General features: G+C 37.2%; 1 protein-coding gene across 1 annotated transcript in view; it reads right to left on the bottom strand.

The window, feature by feature from the left end:
* Positions 1-12,347, bottom strand: part of setbp1 (SET binding protein 1) — a 66,120-nt gene extending 53,773 nt beyond the window's left edge. The window contains exon 1 of the mRNA XM_084114179.1: positions 11,760-12,347. The gene's annotated coding sequence lies outside the window, so the exon portion shown is untranslated. The remainder of the gene's footprint in view (positions 1-11,759) is intronic.
* Positions 12,348-18,376: the final 6,029 nt, after the last annotated feature.

Below are 18,376 nucleotides of genomic sequence, written 5' to 3'. Positions count from 1 at the left end.
TTGGCGGCAGACTGTGACTCAACTGGTCGTCGCCTAACAATCCTTCATCAGCAACTGCTTCCGTTCACCATTCCCACCAGTTTGCACTTTTCTAATGTAAATCTATGAGGATCTGTGGATTGTAGTTGTGGATAAAATTTTATGGAAATTATCCAAAAAAATATACAATGTGAATATAATTAAAATAACTTTTTGTTACTTAATTTACTGAGGTCATAATATACTACACTGTACAAAAACTTTAATTTAACTGCTTTATTTGTCAGATTTTTCATGTATTTTGAAATGATCTGTAAAATTACAGAAATATGCTGTAAATACGCATTCCCAGTGTAATATAGTGTTGTCAAAAATATCGATATTTTGATATGTATTGATACTAAAATATCCGACATGGTTCCAATATTCCTTTGCTGCAGTATCGATACAAGCTGCGCGTTGTCGCTCTCTCTTCTCTCCGACGGCGAATTTACAGTTTGACACACACCCGTCTCACTCGTCTCATTCGCTCCGGTTGAATAGTGCTTGTATTGTGCATAATTTGACTAATTCCTGCAGGTTTCGCAAAAGCACGTGCACCACTGATCTATGTAAGTGGTACGCACATAAAGCCGCCTCTCAAACAGCTCACGAGTAAATAATAAAGGTATTTTTTCGTGTCAAAAAACGGTCACACAACATTGTCTAAAAATCTTGGCAAGTATTTAGGTGAAAAGAGTTTAATTTAAATTTAAAATAGTGAAAATTAAATAGTGAAATAAAATTTCTACCTTGATTTGCATTGTTCACTCTCTTGACTTGTTATCTAAAGAAAAAAATAAGATCACGGATGTTTTTGATCATGCGGATTTGTTCGCAGTGAGGTTTAGCCGATGCTAACATACTTGCCGTGCGTGTGTGTATGTGTTAGTGATGAGTGGATCGCGGTTATATCCACAGGTTCGGCGGACCAAATAATAAAATATAATATACTAAACAATTACAGGTGGGTCGCGGGTGGATGAGAGGTAAATCATTAATGTGTTGATTTTATTAAAGACACAGAACTCTCATTTCACTGTAAAACGCAACGAAGGTGAAACAAATCAAGGATAACATATGCATATAGTACCTCCAAGAGGACAGTATGTAAAACAAATGGAAAAAAACCTACATGAGGTATTGCCTAATAACTTAACAGTTTTACCTAAAAATATACACAAGCTTAACAGAAATTATTCTGCTAAGAATTTTCCAACATAATTATTGGAAATATAAACGTGTCTAAAGTTTTTCTAATTTTCAGAATTTACTGAATTAAAAACCAAACAAAAGGAAGGAAAGTCAAATACCGCGTGGGAGTTTTATTGAAGTAGTCTAACGGCACAAATCAAGTGTTGGGTATGTAATATGTAACGGCTGTGAAGCGCTTTATGTATGTGATCATAACTTAATAAAGCCTATATCCAGCCTTTTCTTGGGCTGAATGCATTTCATTTCTTGTGTTTGGGTTCGGGAAGTTACAGTGACGGAAACAGTGTAAAGTCTGTTTAGGCTATTAAAGGAGAAGTTCACTTTCAAAAAAACTTTTGCTGATAATTTACTCACCCCCATGTCATCCAAGATGTCCATGTCTTTCTTTCTTCAGTCGCAAAGAAATTAAGGTTTTTGATGAAAACATTCCAGGATTTCCCCCCATGTAATGGATTCTATTGGGACCCAAACGGTAGAAGGTCCAAATGACAGTTTAAGTGCAGCTTCAAAGGGCTTTAAACGATACCAGACGATGAATAAGGGTCTTATCTAGCGAAACGATCGGTCATTTCCAAAATAAATAAAAAAGTTTAAGTTTTATAAGCACAAATGTTCGCCTTGCTCTGTTCTGTGATGCGCGTTCGTGACGTCACGTAATACGCAATTACGTTGAAAAGGTCACGCTTGAAAAATTTCTGTCCTGAAGAAAATGTTCTTTTTGGCTTTTTAATATTAAAACACCCAGGATACGCACACGAAATGGGCATTTTAAACGATAAACTGACACAAATACATTTGAAAATGTGTATATGGTCCTCCTTCCGCACATTTGTAAACACGTCAAGCGTGACCTTTTCAACGTAATTGCGTATTACGTGACGTCTTCAACGCGCATCACAGAACAGAGCAAGGCGAGCGTTTGTGCTTATAAAACTTAAACTTTTTTATTTATTTTGGAAATGACCGATCGTTTCGCTAGATAAGACCCTTATTCATCGTCTGGTATCGTTTAAAGCCCTTTGAAGCTGCACTTAAACTGTCATTTGGACCTTCTACCGTTTGGGTCCCAATAGAATCCATTACATGGGGGGAAATCCTGGAATGTTTTCATCAAAAACCTTAATTTCTTTGCGACTGAAGAAAGAAAGACATGGACATCTTGGATGACATGGGGGTGAGTAAATTATCAGCAAAAGTTTTTTTGAAAGTGAACTTCTCCTTTAAGGAAATGAAATTTTGCATTTAAATAAATGTTCATTTAAAAGCAGCCTACTTCAGTGTAACATGTTACCATATCATCATGCTTAACAGTTAACACTGAGAATTTGAATAATTGTAATGTGACGATCGGGTGCGCGGTGGAGAAAACTGCAAAAGTCACTGACACTTTTATTCGGGCAAGTTAAATTCATTTCGGATAACCAAAATCTAAAGAGTGCCTGCCCGAAGGACTACCAGCGATTTTGAAATTTAATTCATATAATTAATGTTCTGTCTTGGTAGGAAGGTGTAAGGTGCAAGGTGCAATGGTAGTACTAGTCAGTTTAATCACCATTCTAAATGAATGCACTCCCTTCATTAAAGCGCACACAGAAACAGGAGCACAGACACTGACAGGGTTCAATACACTTTTCTTTGGAATTTTGCAGATTTCTGAATTAACATGTCCCATGCACTCACATGTTTCTCTCTCTCTCTGTAGATAAGTGAGTTGCTGATATCAAGGGCAAGGTGAAAGGGGGAGAGTTGCACCATTTAAAGATAATAAAATATTCAATATTTGCTGGAATTGATGCTCTTTGGGTTCAGTTTGCCACAAAAAGTCACAGATCCCTTCTCTTGTGTATACTGTATGTTAAAAAGGAAGTTCTTCTTTGGCAGCAAGAGTACTTTGTTATCTGTTAATAGCCACTTCACCATCCTCAGTGTTGCTGTTGGGTTGATGTTTGCCTCCTACAACTGCCTGAACATCTCGTACTCAGCAGGCCAAGGAGCAACGCTGGAGTTTTTGCAGAGGTAAGAAATCAGTTATCAATTTCATACATCAAATCAGTTATGAACACTCTCTATAGCTACGTCTTAGGGGTTCTCGGTAAAAAAAGAGAAATGGAACTGTACCGGCATGCACTTGCACTGCGGTTCATCTCAAAATCTGATGACGCATCTATAATATGGTTTGTTAAAAATAACAGCGCGTAAAACAGACAGTTCCGCTAATGTATGTTTCTGTCGATGGATGCACATGCTGGCTCCCCGATAATACCTTACAACAGCAATGATGATCAAAAGAACGTGAACAAAACGGTCACTCTTTGTAAACTTTGTTCAGTGCAAAAGCCATGTGCTCGAACATGACCATTGATTTACGCCGTCATCACTCGGGTGTTGATAACGCACGCGAAACCTGAACAGCACATGTTGTGTGTTTAAACTAAAGTCATTTAAGCCTTGCCAATTTAAACATTCAAGAGCAAGACGCGAAAGAGAACTCAGGCGCGCTGTGAGAAGATTTGTGTGTGTGTGCGCGCACTCATCCGAAGTGCGCACACATCTCAGACAGCGCGCAAATATTGAGTTCTTTTTAAAGTCTTGCGCTTGAATGGAAAAATTCACAAAAATACATGCCCATCTTGATGAGTATCCTAGCAGACATATTCTGTTATGCCTTGCCCTTGAGTGAACTTATACAGTCAGTAACAGTCGAGAAAGACAACGCATATGTAACAGTATCAGTATTTTGGATCCGTGCATTAGCTACTGTATATCTTAAAGTGACAGCAGCCTAATATACCTGCTGTGTCGTTAATGTTAAATCAAATGTTAACAACAAAAGACAAGGAAATCCTTCAATGTTCTTGATTGAATAGCTTTTGTAACCTTAATAAGGATTAATCTTTAATACAGTCAAATATGCAATGTTATTTTATATTTGATTACTTTATTCAATTTCTGTACCTGAAAACTAGAATAGTATTAGTATCCAGTATTCCACAGCACATACCGAACCGTACCGAAACCGTGAACCTAAAACCATGATACGAACCGAACCGTGAGCAATTTGAACCGTTACACCCCTACTACATCTACACAAATGCACATTTGAAAACGCCGTTTTTGTTTCAAAATGCTCTCCGTCAACACTCGCGTTTTCAAACGTTTTCCAGAAGTTTCTCATCTCATCCACTGAAATGTTGGAAGATGCTCAAATCATCTTACTGCGCAACCATAAAATGTAATAAAAGCGCACAGAGATGATACTGAGAAACCAGACATAATAAATTTGTCTCGTTATTCTTCTTATCATTTTATTAGCAACAATCCATAGCAACAGCTCGATTTTCTCAGGACAAAAGAAAAAAGAAAAAGATGTGTTTTCAAATGTATCCAGATTAGTTTAGACGTAGCCTCTGTCTCATCTCACACACACACACACACACCATCTCTCTTGCAAACTCCCACCACAAACATGCTCTGTGCAAAATCCTACTATTCTGTTACTATTCTTTTATTGCTAGTCGCCTATATCACATGAGGTATACAGTAGAGTCTGCATATCATTACTGAAGTTGTGAATCTGTCATTCAACAGATGCCTTTTCAAGATAAACCCAAGGGATCGAAAGTAGCGAAGAACACCTTTGGAGCTGGCTGGAGCTAAACTCTGCAGGACAGTGGCTCTCCAGGAGCAGTTTGACACATGCTTTGTACTGACCACCAGCTACTTTGTTGAACACCTGCATTAAAGTTTTTATAGTAATCCTGAAGACAAACCTCATGGCAAAAGACTCCAGACTTGACTCAGACTCCAGTGATAAAGCCTTCAGACTTGACTCAGACTCCAGTGATAAAGCCTTCAGACTTGACTCAGACTCCAGCGATAAAGACTTCATACTTGACTCAGACTCCAGCTTAAATACTTCAGACTTGACTCTGACTTTAGATGAAAGATTTGAGAACATCTTTGCTTTAAACAACTAAAAAGGACTTTAAATGTTTTGTAACCAAGTGCATAGAGTACATTTGTAACCACGCACCCCACACCAACTGCAGCTCTGATGGATCTGCAGATGAACAAGTCATTTATCCGTCTCTCTGAGTAAACTAAACCTGTCGTGATTATACAGTTCAGTCACAGTGTGGTTCTCACATTATATGACGTGGTAGACATTTGTCCAATTCGGTTCTGTTGATTCAACGCGGGTTTGTCGGGAATGTGGTTGTGAGTCCTGAAAATGTGCAGGTGTCAAACTATGAACGCAACCGTATTAAGCAGAGATGCCATACTAGCCATAGCCAATAGCATCTGCTCTAGAGGTTTTTGTTTTGTGTGAAACATTACTGGTGGTTAGGGATGAATGTAAACAGTGCGATGCATTCCATGCAAATTGATGTATTTTCGTAATCGCTCCGCCCTTACTCATAACCAAAACTGCGGACTATGAATGGATGGGGTAAAAACATTCTTCAGAAGGGAGTCAATCTCACTCTATTCACTTGCATAGAAATTCCTGTTAATGTGACTCATGAACTTTCATTCATTTTCTAAACACAAATGAAATCAGTTTTAATATTCTCTCATCCTTTTTGTCCCTCCATTGAAAGTCCAAACAGTTCCACACATTAAAATGTTTATAAAGACAAAGCAGTTTAATCCAAGTCTTCTGAAGAGACACAACCTCTTTATATGATGAACAGATTTCATTTAGGATTTTATTTAATGTAAACACTGATCAAGGCACATAAATAGAGCACATACAATATGATAAACAAAAGCTTGATTGATGCACAAGAAATAAAATCTCATTCTGCATGTTTCAGCTTCTGTTCATTATATCTGACTTTCTTTATGTGCATTGATCAGTGGTTAAATGTGAATTGAAAAATAAAAATTTGAATAAATGTTCATCATATAAAGCAATTCAGAAGGCCACTTGATTATTAGGCCTAAACCACTTGATTCGAGTGGATTACCTTTATGATCTCTACATTAACTTTTTGAAGAGACAAAGTTTTGATGGAATGGACTTTCAACTGAGGGTCAGAAACCTCTCAGATATCATTAAATGTTTCCTTTTCGAAGGTGAACATAACGTCATACATTTGTAACAACATGAGGGTAAGTAAATGATTCTCATTTTTGTGTGAAAAAACAGCAGATAAAAATCCTTAGCAATGTCGCACTTCATTCCAGCCCTCATTAGAATAATATCCATTTATTTCATGAGCATATTTTACTGAAAATCACACGTTAATGTCCTGTTTATTCCCATGTAATGCTGTGCAAGGGCCTGTTCACACCAAGGACGATAACTATAAAGATATAGTTCAAAAAATCATTCTCAGTATTAAAGAATGGCTATAATGACAATGGCACAGAGAAACGATATCGTTGGAATCGCTTTCAGAACGATTTTTATCCAGCTGATGAACGATAAAAACATGGACAGCCAATCAGAATCCATCCTGCTGTAACGAGCTCGAGCATTTAAAGCGGCAGACAAGCACATGCTTAGAATAAACAGAACGATATCGGCCACGGCCACTGGTGTGGACGCTAATATAGTTATCGTTCTTGGTGTGAACGGACCCTGAGCGTCAACAGTAATGAAGGTGGGCAGGTCTTAGTGAAGGGTCACTTTGGAGGTAGGCTAATCGTAATGAAGCGCTGCAGTGATGACGTATATTTGTAGTCCAACCCAAAAGTTAGCATCACCCAAGACTTCAGCGTCACCACCATTAAGCTTCCGACAACTCTTTCAGTCTTTATTTTATTTTTTTAATTCCTGAAAGTTTGAGTTAGAAGAGTTTGCAAGAGCGTGATTTTAAACACAATAAGGCTGTAAAAGCAGATTTTACCTGTTCGGCGTGATGATGTTTAATGTACCTGACAACCTTTGTTGTCCCATTTAACCACTATTTGCCTTTTTCAAGACAAGGAAAATCTTCTTCTTTTTTTTTTCTTTTTTTTTTTAAATCACAAAGGGGTATTACTGATGTATTTTATGTCATAGACTAAAAAGTGAAAATATTTTGAGCTTGTGTTAAACAACTAATTTCTGGGTTTTGGCCTACAAAAATTTGTCATTCCTGCAGCACTCTATTAGTTGCTGCTAGTTTGCAGTGTTTTCAACAGATGAGAGCTGCTGTTAAAATGTGATCTAACGCCCTTTTGTGATTTTACCTGTTAAAGGCACCTACACACTACAAGATAGGCTAATCGGCCTGATTTTGGGCCAATTCTCCCCTTCCAACAATCCTAGTTAAAATCACGGTTACCTTGATGGTTCTACAGATAATCTTATCAAATATTCCTGTGGTGTGAGGTGTGTTAAGTGTGCATGAATCTGCTCGGGAAGAACGACTGGGCCCCACCAATCTCAAATCATAAATATCCACCATGTTGAATATTTCCGATCATCCTGTTGTGGAGGGGGGACCCCAATGACAAACACGCACACACTCTGTAGATTGTCACGTGAAACGAAACAATACCCAATCAGAAAGTGAGCTGACAGAATATCGAAGCATAACTGTACGTTCACACCGCCGCCGGCGAGAGCGGCAAAATTCGCTCTCGCCGCCCTGCCACCGTAGAAAGATTCGGGGACGCTCTGACGTAGATTAGAATGTGTGATTTTTTTAAAAAACTTTATTTAAAGGGGCCGCAAAAAACGTAGCTGCAATTGGTCAAAATCATCATTATTTTGAGCAAATGAATTGCATTCCCGCTGAAAAAACAAGCGTTTTTAGTTCAAAGAAGTTCTAGCGCGAAAATGTTGCCTATAAATAGTGTTGCGCGGCTTTTTCTAATCAAACTGACAACACTATGGATGACAAGTCGTACAATAACGGGAAACCCGCAACAGAAATGATTAATTTTTCCTCCATTTTGCTTAGGAACTAATGTGGTCGGAACCAAAGTTTACAGGATTGTGTTCTCTTGTATCCTCTAGGCGGAGGACTTCTACATTCCGATTGGTTGCCGCCGAACCGCGTCATAGCTTATTACCATAAAGTTGACTTGATTTCAACTCTTCTCGCCGCTCTCGCCGTCCAAGACGCGCCGCGCCGCCCTCACCGGAGCTCGCCGCCGACTCTCATTGAAAATGAATGGCTTCCGGCCACTTTGCCGCTCTCGCCGCCGGCGGTGTGAATGCACAGTAACACGACTTCATCCAAACCTTTTTTTTGTTGTTTTTTGTGAATTTTCTGTAAAAAGCATTCCAAGGCAGCACTACCACCATTTCTTCTTGCCTGTCGTCCGCCATGTTTGTTTACTCACGTTTGACCGTGAGAGATTTTGCGAGATGTTCACAGATGGCACTCTGTTAGTGTGTGGTGTGGCATTCCTGGTCACATCGCAGCACTTCACACACTAGTGGAACAAAACTGTTAAATCTATTATTTTTTTATCGTCATGTTTGTGGTCTCTCACATTTTGAAAATCTGATAAGATCTTTTAGTGTGGGCCAGCCTTTCAGAAACAGGAAAATTTAGGGTTTACCTCAGTGTGGTTCAAATCACAACTGGCATAGGTATGAAACATATTCAAATAATAATCTCCATTTCTATACTAATAGATAAGGTTTACTGTTTTTTTGTCAAATTTAAGGATTAAGCACATTTCAAAATGGACAGATTAACATTCGGAATTAAACTGCTGACAATTGGCTAATACTCTGTCATCACAATCCCTGGTGCCAACCATCCAGAGTAACTGAAACATCTGAACACCATCCTTCTACAGCAGTTTCCAAATGTGCAGCCAATCCCACTTGAATTCGCAGAAAACCAGCCGCCCTCGTCTTGTTTTCTGCGATGACAAAAGCAAATGGATTTCTGCCAAAACGTCAATTTTAAACTGAGGAGAGATCAGAATTTCGACCGCAGTGAAAACAAAGTGGCTGTAGTAAAAAAAAAAAGCAAAAAATGAAACGGCCCTCCTCCCCCTGTAGCTCACTGCCAAAAGGTGTTCTTGTTCTGATATTTGGTTTGGAACGGCTGCCAAAAATTAGATATGTCCTTGGATATCTCCCTCTTTCCTTTGTCTCCTGTCAGGACTTGGCTGTCCTCCAATGCAACTAGCCATAGCCAGGAACAGAGGGAGCTCCATTCACACACATAAACATCACTTTGGATTTATCCTTTGCTCAAATACTGTGGTTCTTTTGTGTAATCGTATACTCTGTATACAGATACAATAGGTTTTCTGGAATCTTTTTGTAGGCAAGCGCTCCATAAGTAGATGTGTTTGTGTTTTGATAAATGGATTGGTCTCCTCATTTGACCTGGGTTTTTCCATTGGCTTTCTATGAAACGATGAAGACTTTCAGAACAGTTTCTCTTCCATTTTGAAACAACTATACAGTGATATACTCAAAGCCAGAACTACTGCACTCAAATCAACATTTTGTATTGTACCAAAACTCCATTTCTGATTCTGACCACAGACCTTCAATTCAGTTCAACCATTTCATAAGGCCTCAGCGAGGGTAAAGGTTTAACCAAAGCTTCTGACTAAACTCTGACGCAACCAAAGCATTGATTTAGGCTAAATGCCATCTTCCTCTTCAGAAGTTCAATATTCGAGCATAAATATTGAAAGCATGTCTCTATGCATTTGAAAATGAAATGAAAATCATTAACTTGTTTTAAACCTGTATGACTTTCTGCTGGGGTAAATAAAATGATACAATTTGAAGAATGCTGGTAACTAATCAGTTTTGGTTACCAATGATTTCCATTGTATGGACAAAAAATATTGAGACATCTTTTAGGCAGAATTTTAATTTTAGGGTGAACTATCCCTTTAAGGTGTGATATTCAAAACATATCATTTGTCTTGCATCCTCAAATGGCGTAGGTCTCATGTGAATGACAGGTTTATGGAGGTGATGGACTATTTTCCCGCCGTCATGCTGGTCGGTGGACATGTCATCAGAGAAAGAACAGATGTCGTAGAGAGAGGAAGATAAGTCATTCTGATTAAAGATTACAAGAGCAAAAAAACAACAATAAAGATGTGCACTGATAAATCATTTATAATAAACACTGCAATATTCCATATAAAAATAAGATTTGTCCATTTTTATTTCGTGGTGACTTTAATTTCCCCTAGAGAACATTCTGGCTCTATCTAAAATCGCATACTTCCCTACTAAATAGTAGGCGAAAAACAGTATGTGACAAAAGAAGTATGTCTGAATTCACAGTACTCATAAATGAGAAGGCAAAAAAGTACCCGGATGCCATACTTCTTCCGGCGAGATGCTGAAGTATGCTTACGATGCACACTTTACTATTCCATGAGGCCACGGGAAAGGATTCATGAATAGAGGTGAAGCGACGCACCTGATGCTGGAAGGTCACATGATGATGACAACATGGCGAATGTAGTACGTCTGGATTACATTCTACACGCATACTTTTTTAGTGGTCGTTAAGTTATTATTAAGAATAAGTAGGCTACCTACTCAAGAGAGTATGAGATTTTGGACACAGCCCATGTTTCAAGTCAAAGATGCTGAGAAAACCCACCAAATCACCTTGTCATAGCTCCTCCCCTTTCTGCAATTAGGCAAGGATTTCAGCCAATCAAATGAGATAGGCTAAGTATGAAGAACATTAATAAATACAGCAATCCCTTAAATTCAGGTTCTGAATAATATCTGATCTTGGTAAATGTCAGCAAAGGTTAATTTGCCCATGCAACCTCATGACAGATCAGATAGGAAACCAAACACTTAGATCAACAGTTTCATCATTGCTACCCATTACACTCAAAACGCTGATGTGTCTCGAAACCTAGTAGTGAGACTCCTACTTGACAGCATCTTGAGGCAGCACATGACGTTCAAATGCCCACAAACGCTGTCTAGGTAGGCAGCTCGCGAGGTTTTGAGACACACGCAAGTATTCAATGAGTAAGAACACAAGTGACATGGAAAGCAAGCCTACACGGTGGCTTATAGTGGAAATTACTATAGGCGCTTGACAGTGCAAACACACGCCTACTCTCTATCAGCGGGAAACTGATGCATGGCCACGATTACAGTAAATTACGCTGAATAATGTCTCTTTATTTGAATATACCACTATATGTATAGCTCAAAATCACACAGCAATGAATGTGTATTTCTCCCACTGTCGCAAATGCTGCTGTCCTTCAGGGTGAGTTAGATCAACATTCACCTTCTGTAACTTACTCTGTTACCCAACAATTATTTCCATAAGAACTGATGAATAACGTTATGTTGGTTAAGTTACTGAGGTCAAATTAAACCAATATACTAGAGTATGCCATGTAAAGGCAGACAAGCGATAGTCCACTTTTTTCTTCTTCAGGTTAAAATGGAGCTCTGCAGTTTTTAAGTGCGTTACCCAATTCAAAACAACCCCATCGTTTTAATCATGTCAGTTCAATTACAGCTGTAATTCCACAGAAACGTAAATAAATGGGATTATAATATATTTAAAAAAAACTGCACGTTGAAGTGTGGTGGTTTAAGGAGGGAAGAGGTAACTCACCCATTTCTGAAGCTGCTGCTTCTGCTGAAGTCTACGAGAGTAAATCCATACACTAGATTATGACAAGCACTTTACAATCCCTCAAACTCAAGCAAACGGCTTTTTATCGCTTTAAAATGGCGTCAGTCGCAATCTCGGGTGAGATTTGTTTTTGAAAACAGAAAAACACACATGAAGAGTGTTGCATTCGCGGTCGGTCGATCAGTGGAGTGCGTCTGCAGATTCAGATGAAGTGTGGATTGAAGCGGGAATATGGTGTACAGTCACAGTCACAGCGCTGCATTGCTTCCCTCTCAAATCATCAGACTCGGGGGTGGATCGAGCCTTCCCACTGCGGAGAAAACAAATCTGCTCTTACGATCCTTAATAATTTCCAAAGTCCTGCTTTTGATGACACGCCGGACCCGAGCGGTCGTGCAGGGCAAATATCCAGGGATATGCAGACTCTGGCGTTTCTGTTTCTGGACGTGTTTGATCGGAGTTAAGCGAGTGTGATGTGAGTCTTGTTAGACTCCCGCAGTAGTTTTTGATAATGATCGGTGTGCTCAGCTCTCAGCAAATGCTGTGACTTGCCCTGCTGACTGCTCTACAGCGCCCTCTACTTGTAGCGCAAAGTAACTTATTTGTTTATTTATTTATTTGTTTGCCTGTAGCACAACATATTTATTTGTTTTTAATCATTTGTTTATTTGAAGCACAAAACGTTTATGAATGAATGATTAATTATTATCATTTAATTATTGATAAATTTTCTGTTTGCTTGTAGCTCAAAATATGTTTATATACTAATTTATTTGTATTTATCTATATGCTTGTAGCGCAAAATGTGGATTGATTTATTTGATCTGTTTGCGTTTAGTCCCAAAATATTTATTTATTTATGTTTGCTTGTAACACAAAATATTTATTTATTTATTTATTTATTTATTTATTTGTTTGAATTGTAAAAGGTTTAATAATGAATGAATTAATTATTTCTTTCTGTTTGCCTGTATCTTAAAATATGTATATTTTTTATGTTTGCTTGTACCATAAAACGATTATTTATTTATTTATATATATATATATTTTTTTACATTTTACTGAATTCTGCATGCTTATAGCTCAAATTATGGATTTATTTATTTGTATCTGTTTGCTTGTAGTGCAAAATGTTTATTTATTTATTTATTTATTTACGTTTGCTTGTAGCACAAAATGTTTATTTATTTTTATTTATTTATTTGTAGTGTAAAACAATTAATTGTTTTTCTGTTTCCTTCTATCTTAAAAAAATTATAATTTTATCTGTTTGCTTGAACCATAAAACTTTTTTTATTGTTTTATTGTTTTATTTACTTACTTACTTACTTACTTAAAGAGTAATAAGTCCTTATTTTTATGTAAATTCTTCTGTTCAGGTATTATATATATTTAGCTACTATCATATAAATCTTCATTTGTCCTTGACATTTTCATTGTTGGTTTCTTTATGTTTAAGCAAACACTATTGATTTTCAACATCCATCCATTTAGTAGCCTATAACTTGTTCATCTTTATAATCAATGAGCAAATTCATTATATATCATGCAATCCAAATTGTTATAGATTAAGCAGCTCACATACACCCTCTTTATTTTATTCTTTTCTCTCAAAACTACTATATTTGGCAGACCGAAAAATTCTTTCACTTGGCACAGCTTGCCAACTTGCATATAAAAGTAAATAGTAGCAAATGCTAAGGCTATATTTGATTTAAAGAAAGCATTTTTAGTTGTGAAGTGAACTGTCATCACTCATCCCCCACATTATTCACCTCTTTTGGCCTTTAGACAGGATGGGTGTTTACATCTGAGCTGTGTATTGATTGAGAGAGAATGTAATGACGCTCTGAGACCTCTTCAATATAGAGGTCAGCATCTGCTCCCTTGACGGCCAATCAATGTCTCGACTGTGTTAGTAAATAGTTCTCATTGGTCAACCTTGAAAATCAATGACGCTGTCGATTATTCAAAGAGATTCAATTCAAGGTTGCCATGGATACCACATGTAAAGAGTTTAGAGGTTTGTGTGATGTGCATATGGACTACTCTGTTTTTCGGCTTTATGCCGAACGTCACATGAACAAGCAGGAAAACAGGTCTCATTGCATCCGCTTATCGGAGAAAGGGTTAAAGGGTTAATTCACCCAAAAATCGGTTTCCATAGTTAAAAATTGGACAAGATCACCCTCTCAAACTGTATTTACCACTGGGAAGCTCTGGGATTATTTTGATACCCAAGTTCCCAAGTTGGGCGGGCCCTTAACTGTAAATATGGCGAAGGGGAGAACAATTGCTGCTGTGACTGGTAGCCTATTTATTAGGTTTTTCCACAACAGCTACATCGACTTGTTGTTAAAGCAGTGCATTTACATAATCATTTAAAGCATATTATGTTTTACACAGCGAAAATGACCGCCTGTATTTGACCGAAATTCCAGAATCTTCAGCAAGCTGACTAGCCTATTGCATGGTGAATATTTATGGTTATCATGAATGAATGGGATGCTAAATATAATTTTGGCTTTAATAAGATTTTCCCAATAAATAAGCAAGAATAAACCTGGTGTCCTCCATATTCCTGTTGTTTCCAACACAAAGCACTTAATGCGACAGTGGGAAGTATGACATTTCCGATAGCATGCGAAGCACCCTCATGTCTTTTAAAGTCAAGTCAAGTCAAGTCAAGTCACCTTTATTTATATAGCGCTTTTTACAATACAGATTGTATCAAAGCAACTTCACAGTGATAACATGAAAATAACACTACAAAGTTTGTTTCTAGAAGAACATTGCGTCACCATCCACCTTAAGTAAGGCAGATCAATAATATTGTTGAATATTAAATGTCCCCAACTAAGCAAGCCAAAAGCCAAGGCAGCAGTAGCAGGGAACCAAAACTCCATCAGGTGACAGAATGGAGAAAAAAACCTTGGGAGAACCCAGGCTCAGTCAGGCCAGTTCTCCTCTGGCCAACGAGCGAACAGTGTATGATTATGATTCAGGCAGCATTACAGGTCAGAAGTCAGACTGGATCAGAACATTCAGAATATTATCCAGTTCCATCTGGTTGGAGGTCGGAGTCATCATGGTATGGAGACGAGTTCGCTGAGGATCAGTGCCGATGGCTGTCGTTTCGATGAGGCCTTCACAGGGCTGATGAGGCTGGCACTTCAGGGATGCGTCATGGATGGGTCCAGGCGCAGGTCCGCCATCTGATCTGGATCCGGCCCAGATCCGGCTGACTTCAGTAAACCTCGGAATAAACAGAAAGACTACTGTAACATTAGCGTAGATGCCATTCTTCCTATGATGTAACGAGAACATCAGGTGTTATAGGAAGTGTCCCCGGTCCCGGCTGACCTAATCTATGCAGTCTAATAATCATTTAACTGATCTGAATAACAGAAATGTATAATGTTCTATATGAATGCCAGGTAAAATAGATGTGTTTTTAGATTTAAACTGACAGAGTGTGTCTGCTTCCCCGACAATGTAAGGAAGACTGTTCCAAAGTTGCTAAATAGGAGAAGGATCTACCACCAGCAGTCGATTTTGATATTCTAGGTATTATCAACTGGCCAGAATTTTGAGATCGCAGTAGACGTGAAGGACTATAATGCTTTAAGAGCTCGATCAAGTAGTGGAGAACTAAACCATTTAGTGCTTTGTAAGTAGTCAGCATCCATCCATCCATCCATATTTTAAAATTTATACAATGTTAGGGAGCCAATGCAGTGTTGACAGAACAGGGCTAATATGGTCATACTTCCTGGTTCTGGTGAGAACTCGAGCTGCTGCGTTTTGGACCAGCTGTAGTTTGTTTATTAAGCGTGCAGGGCAACCACCCAGTAGAGCATTACAATAATCTAGCCTTGAGGTCAGAAACGCATGAACTAACTGTTCCACATTTTTCATTGAAAGCATATGTCATAATTTAGAAGAATGCAGTTTTACAGATGCTAGAAACATGGCTTTCAAATGAAAGATTGGTATCAAAGAGCTATCGAAGATGAAGCTTCGTTCATCTTCGGAACACAAATAAAGATCTTTTTGATGAAATCTGAGAGCTTTCTGTCCCTTCGTTGACAGCTATGCAACTACCACTTTCAAGCCCCATAAAGGTAGAATAATTCATTAAAAGTAATAATTAATAATTAAAGTAATCGACTGCAGTGGTTTAACCTCAATTTTATGAAGCGACAAGAGTGCTTTTGTATGCGCAAAAAAAATAAAATAATTTAGGCTACCACTTTATCTACAAAATATGAATCTCGCGTCCGCTCTCGTCGCATGCGTTGTGAATGTCATGCTCTCGTGAACGCGTGTTTCATTTCATTTAAACGAAAGTCTTACAGGTGACATGATGTTGAGTTATTAATTAATATCTGATTAATTATATATATATATATATATATATATATATATATATATATATATATATATATATATATATATATATATACATATATATATATATATATATATACATATAGGCTACATATATATATATATATGATACTATGATATATATATATATATATATATATTTACACACTATGATATATATATATATGTGTATATATATATATATATATATATATGTATATATATATATATATATATATATATATATATATATATATGAAGAGTTCAGATGCAAAAGCCTCTAAGTGCCATCTGAAATTTTCTTCTAGAATGATCATTTTTATCAAGCTCGTATATTTAAGTTCAGTAATTTCACTTAAATGGTAATGCAAATTACCTATTAATTGTCATTTCAGTGAAATTACTGAACTTAAATATACAAGCTTTATAAAAATTATCATACTAGAAGAAAATTACAGATGGCACTTAGAGGCTTTTGCATCTGAACTCTTCATATATATATATATATATATATATATCTTAGTGTAATTAATTCATATTCGTCATCTATGGACTTTTAGCTAAGGAGCGACCTGTTTTACAGAATATGGCATTCTTTTGCATATAACCCCCATAATGAATAATGGAAATTAGCCTATATTGTGACCAAGATATTGCCGGTCTCAGGCCTGAATCATTAATAATGAATAGGCCTACTGTATAGAGGCTATTTCTTGTCTTAAAGACACAAAGACCGCATGTTAGTCCTCAGATCTGTGAAGAGAGCGGTAGGTGAGAGGTTTTCATACGCAGTTTGTTTCTCACACTAATATGTGGTTTTATTGTTAGTTCTTCCGCAGCACTTGAGCAGACATGTTGCATAGTCTCAAGAAGCAACAGCTTTTAGTTGCAGAACATGTCCAGGATTGTGGCTTTATGCTGCTAAAGTCTTGTAGTAGCTTGTAAATAGATATTTTAAAGATTGAAATCTCTATAAGACTGTGAGCAAGTTACCATGCAGCTTACTTTATGCTTTTGAGAACATATTTTTAACCTTATTAAGATGAGTTTTGACAGTATAAGCAAATGTCTTGGAACAACCTGGACATAAACCAGTTTGCATAATTTCATTTTCAGAAGTGACTTGTTAACTATATGGTTTAAGGTTTCACAAACTAGATTTGGATTGTAAAAAAATAATTACAGATGTCAATATCAGCCCATGACAAAACCTTTTTAATGGCTTTAATTTGCAGAGTTTCACTATTATCTAACCTTGCTCACCTGTTCTTCACATTATAGTTTCTCATCATTAAATCTAGAAGTTTTGAAATGAACAATCATACGCTCCGCAGAGAAGACGATGACTTAAACTTGTGGTGACAATGGACCTATATGTGTTATATCTCCGTTGTTCATTGCTGCTTTCAATAAATGTGTGCACATACATTTAAATCAAACATATTCGATTCCATTGACTTTTTTTGTTTGGTTACAGATATTTTGCTTTCTAATCAAAGCACATAAAGAAAACAAATGTGCTGCATCACTCATTTCAAATGAGGCCAGTCTGATGCAGCTGATACAAAATGAGTCTCTGATGTTTCTCAAGCAAATGAATGACTAGTTCGACACCATTTAACTATAAGATTTTATTCTCACCAATCAAAAAACTCAGTACTTCACTAATACTGGATGCTATATTTTCATTGTAAAACAATCAGAAGTCATTCTGCAATTTGAGGACATTGGGTTTAGCAGCAGTTAAGAAAATTTATCTGATGGGGTTAGTGCACACAACCACAAATGTGTTTATCAAAGTCAAAGGAAGTGGGCGTCTTCATAAGAACAGCTTGTGCTAACCACTTCCTGTTGAGATGGGAAACTTCTGATGGAGACAGAAGGCGTAAAGTAAACAAGTCAAACAAAAAGGTATTGGGGGGGATATGTTTTAGAAGAACAATTGTGTAATAATTACACTACAGACAGTCTGTGAAACTTCTCTACCTAAACGCACTAGAATGATCAATATATCAAAATTATTTGTGAAGATCCATATTGATTGTATTGATTAAAGGATAATAATGCTTTCACTGCTGGACTGGTTGAATATTCACTGTGAGCTAAAATCGAAATAGGCTTTGTTGTGCCTGTTGCTGACAGTGTTGAATTCTGGGTTTGTAGGCTACTACAAATAGAATACTGAATTAATTAGAAGAATTAAAAGA

The sequence above is a fragment of the Abramis brama genome (genome assembly GCF_963993115.1).
Source record: "Abramis brama genome assembly, chromosome: 5".
Lineage (NCBI taxonomy): Eukaryota > Metazoa > Chordata > Actinopteri > Cypriniformes > Leuciscidae > Abramis > Abramis brama.
This window is presented reverse-complemented; position numbering and strand designations above follow the sequence as displayed.